Raw genomic sequence first — 4,875 nt, forward strand, 5'->3', positions numbered from 1 at the left:
CTGCCTGCCTGCCTGCCTTCCCTTCCTTCCTTCCTTCCTTCCTTCCTTCCTTCCTTCCTTCCTTCCTCCCTCCCTCCCTCCCTCCCTCCCTCCCTCCCTCCCTGCCTCCCTCCCTCCCTTCCCTGCCTCCCTCCCTCCCTCCCTCCCTCCCTCCCTCCCTCCCTCCCTCCTTGCCTTCCTTGCCTTCCTTGCCTTCCTTGCCTTCCTTGCCTTCCTTGCCTGCCTGCCTGCCTGCCTTCCTTCCTTCCTTCCTTCCTTCCTTCCTTCCTTCCTTCCTCCCTCCCTCCCTCCCTCCCTCCCTTCCCTCCCTCCCTCCCTCCCTCCCGCCCACCCGCCCTCCCTCCCTCCCTCCCTCCCTGCCTGCCTTCCTTCCTTTCCTTCCTTCCTGCCTTCCTTCCTTCCTTCCTTCCTTCCTTCCTTCCTTCCTGCCCTTCCTGCCCACCCTTCCTTCCTTCCTTCCTTCCTTCCTTCCTTCCTTCCTTCCTTCCTTCCTTCCTGCCCTCCCTCCCTCCCTCCCTCCCTCCCTCCCTCCCTCCCTCCATCCTTTTTCTATGTTCCTTTCTTTTCTTTTTTAGCCTGCCTGGTCTTCTCACTCTGTCGCACCCACCGTGGACTTGCAGGCACGCGATCGTGTGGTTCATGGCAGCCTTCACCTCCCTGGGCCCTGGTGATCTCAGCCTCCCAAGCTGCTGGGACTACAGGGATCTCTGAACCCCGGGAGGTGGAGGCGGACGTGAGCTGTCATCGCGCACCTCCACTCCAGCTGAGGTGAGGAGAGCTGGGGTGCAGAGGAAGGAAAAATGCATTGTGATCTTAATTACCTTGTAGCGTTACTCATGCCCTCTTATTTGCTTGTTTTTCTCATGGCTTATTACTTCTATGTCATTGTCATGTTCGTCCTTTGCTTGCTTGCTGGCTGGCTGGCTGGCTGGCTGGATGCTTGCTTGCTTGTTTTTTTGTTTTGTTTCTTTGGTTTTTTTTGTCTGTCGTTCTTTTTTTTTTTTTTTTTTTTTTTGGAGATGGAGTCTTGCTCTGTCTCCCAGGCTGAAGTGAAGTGCAGTGGCGCGATCTCGACTCACTGCAAACTCCACCTCCCGGGCTCAAGCAATTCTCTGCCTCAGTCTCCCAAGTAGCCGGGATTACAGGCGTCTGCCACCACGCCTGACTAATTTTTTTGTATTTTTAGCAGAGACAGGGTTTCACTACCTTGCCCAGCCTGGTCTTGCACTCCTGACCTCACGATCCACCCGCCTCGGTCTCACAAAGTGCTGGGATGACAGGCGTGGAGCCACCGTGCCCAGACGCTTACTTCTTTTTTCACTTAGTTTTACATTACAAGCGTTTACTTACATACTTTCTTACTTCCTTACGTGGGACTACAGGCATGCACCACCACACCGGTTAACTTTTATAATGTTTGTCATGCTTTCCGTACGTACGTATGTCTGTCTGTCTGTCTGTCTGTCTGTCTGTCTGTACGTGACATGGGGTTCGAGGTTCTATCACGTTGCCCAGGCTTGTCTCCAACTCCTGTTCTCAATCACTCCGCCTGCCTCGGCCACCCACACTGCTGCTATTACAGGCGTGAGCCATTGCGCCTAGCTCATTCTATATTTGCTCCTCTCTCTCTCTCTCTCTCTCTCTCTCTCTCTCTCTCACCGCCCCTCTCTCTCTCCCCCCCCATCATCTTCTCAGTAGGGATGTGGTCTTGCTTTCTGGTCCACGCTCTGGGCACATACAATCTCTTTTTAAACGTCTATTATTATTACTATTACTATTATTATTATTATTATTATTATTATTATTATTATTGCAGGTATCGTCTCACATATCGAGATGATCTCAAACTTCTGGGGGGGGGCTCCAGCGATCATACCACATCGGCCAGGAGTTGGAGACCAGGCTGGCCAACATGGTGAAACCCGGTCTCTATGAAAAGTGTAACAATTAGCCAGGCCTCCTGATGGTGGCACGGGCTTGGAATCCCGACTACTCGGGACACCGAAGGAGGCGACTTGCCTGAACCGGGGAGGCCGAGGTTGCAGTGAGCCGAGATCGTGCCATGGCAATCCAGCCTGGGTGACAGAGCGAGACTCTGTCTCAAAATCATAATAATAAGGAAGGAGACCACTACTACTCCTGCTGCCCTCCTCCCCGCACCTCGCCTAGTTCACAAGACAAGAGGAAAGACAGAAAGCAGAAAGTTAGAAAGGAACGAAAGCAAGATAAATGGCCAGACACCCTTGGTGCCACCACACGGCCCTAGGAGATTTAAAAAGAAAGAAAGAAAGAAAGAAAGAAAGAAAGAAAGAAAGAAAGAAAGAAAGAAAGAAAGAAAGAAGAAAGAAAGAAACAAAGAAAGAAAGAAGGAAAGAAAGAAAAAAAAAGGAAAAAAAAAAGAAAAAGAGGAAGTAATAATAATAACATCGACCCCCGACCTGAACTACTTCTGTTATCTGTGAATTCCAGACACCGTATGAAAAAAGCCTTGTAAAACTTTTTGTTCTGTTAGCTGCTGCAGGTAGCCCCCAGTCACGTTTCCCACGCTTGCTCGATTTGTCACGACCCTTTCACGTGCAACCCTTGAGGTTGTAAGCCTTTAAAAAAGTCTTTTTCGGGGAGCTCGACTCCTAAGATGCGAGTCTGCCGACGCTCCCGGCCGAATGAAAAACCTCTTCCTTCTTTAATCCGGTGTCTCGGGAGTTTTGTCTGCGGCTTGTCCTGCTACATTTCTGGGTTCCCTCACCGGGAAGCGAGCTGGTGATGCACGGAGGGTCGAGGCAGCCCCTTAGGCGGCTTATGCCTGCCCTGTAGAGCATCCCTGCGGGGGACTCTGGCCAGCTTGAGCGATGCGGATCCTCAGAGTGCTGCCGGGTAGGCATCTGCCCCGGTGCGATGCCTCGCCTCCAAAGAGCGGTGCACAGCACGCCCCCGTGGAGGATCGGCACAGTGGCTGGACACCGGGAAGGAACTGGCACTTTCAGTCCGGACATCTGAAACTTGCTGAGACTGCTCTTTGGAACTTCCCCCACTCCGTTTGAGTGGAAGCGTGGCCTGATCACCCACGGCGTGCCTCTACCGGCACTTTGGTTTTGGTTTCTGACTTCACTTGAATTCATTGGTTGATACTTTGGTTTCGGTTTCGATTTTGACTGGACTTGAATTGCTTGATAAACAGGCCTGCCTTTATTGCCACTTTGGTCTTGCTCCTGATTTTGGTTTGGCTTAAATTGCTTGACGAACAGGTGTGCCCGTAACAACACTTTGGTTTTAGCTTTGATTTTGATTTAGTGTGAATTAGGTGACTGAGTGACCTTTTACCCTTTCCTTCTCGTAGGGTGAATGTTGTTTCCTCTCGAGAGAAACATAGGTCAGGCACAAAGTAAGCCCACTCCGCTAGGAGCCCTCTTAAAAACGTTTCAAAAAGAAAAATAAAAGGAAAGTCATCAAGTCGTCACAACTTACCCTACTAAAATGCATGTTACAGAACCTTACAAAAGGTTTTGCAGGAGATTATAGAGTTCAGTTAACCCCCTAGAGGTCACGAACTCTGGGTGAATTAGAATTGCCCTCTTCTGCTGTTGGATGGCCCACGGAAGGAACTATAGGCAGAGAACAATTGGCCGTGTAGTTCAGGTGGTGACGGGGTCGGAGGACAGCCTGTGTACCTAGATCACATTCCTTTATATTGACTCATGGCGAAATAGATTGTAGACAAAGCCGGCGTTAATTTAGCCCTGTTTAACAACTTTGTGCAAAATAGCCAAAAGTAAAAGTAAGAGCGGCTTCGCCGGCAGACACACAGTTGTTTTAAAAAGGGAGTCCCAGGAAACGGCAAGAGAAGCCAGTTTTTACGGGAGCCGCGAGAGATAACACAGATTCTTTCTCCATGTTTCCCAGCCTACCCTGCTTCACCGAGGCCAACAACCCCCTCAGAAATGAGATTCAGGAGCTGACACGCCACAGGTCTCACCTCGAAGGGAAGGATCGGAGCCTCCAGAGGCCAAGGAAAGAAGTCGAGATAGTCAAGTGGGCCATCTCAGATCTGGTCTTACTCGAGCTCTGTAAATGCCTCTCAGGGAGATACGAGGACCTGTCTATTATAATGACCAGGCCCACATCCCGGGGGGAGGGGGGTGGGCAACAGACTTTCATCTATCAGCCCTTTTCAACCATTGAGCTACTAAACTGGGAACACCCTGAACCCACCGCCTTGCTCCCGACAGCTAGAGCCCTGTCGAGCATGACTGTGTAGAGGTGTGGGACTCCAGTGTACTCTAGCAGATCTGACCTCCGGGACCAGCCTTGGGCATCAGTACACTAGGAGCTATGCGTGGACGGGAACAGCTTCACCAACCCACGAGGGGAGAGATGTGCAGAATATGCGGTGGTAACCCTGGACGCTGTCGTTAAGCTGGGCTCATTGCTTTAATCCGGGCCTTAGAACTCGGTGAGGGTAAGACTGTAAACATTTACACTGACTCTCGGTATGCCTGTTTCACCCTCCAAGTGTATAAAGAAAAGAGCCTGTTAAACTCTAGAAAAGAGGGAAAAGAGCAAAAGAAAAAGAAAGACTAAAAGCAAGTGTAAAGATAGAGATTCAAAAGAAAACAGGAGAGACAGACAGCAGTGCGTGGGCGGGGGCGGGGCCCGTGCCGTTTCTCGGGCCCCACCAGCTGGCCGTAGGAGCGTGAGAACGCGGGGGGGGGGGGGGGGGGGGAAGCAGCATTGTGAGAGGCCGCGGACGTGGATGTAGACATGACCGAAGTCAAGTTAGGCAAGGATTCCAGAGCCGGACAAGGCTAGAGAGAGATTAATGTGCGAGATGGAAAAAAAAAAAAAAAAAAGACTCTAGAAGGGTAAATGTTCAGAAGG

The sequence above is a fragment of the Macaca nemestrina genome, unplaced genomic scaffold (assembly GCF_043159975.1).
Source record: "Macaca nemestrina isolate mMacNem1 unplaced genomic scaffold, mMacNem.hap1 Scaffold_94, whole genome shotgun sequence".
NCBI classification, from domain to species: domain Eukaryota; kingdom Metazoa; phylum Chordata; class Mammalia; order Primates; family Cercopithecidae; genus Macaca; species Macaca nemestrina.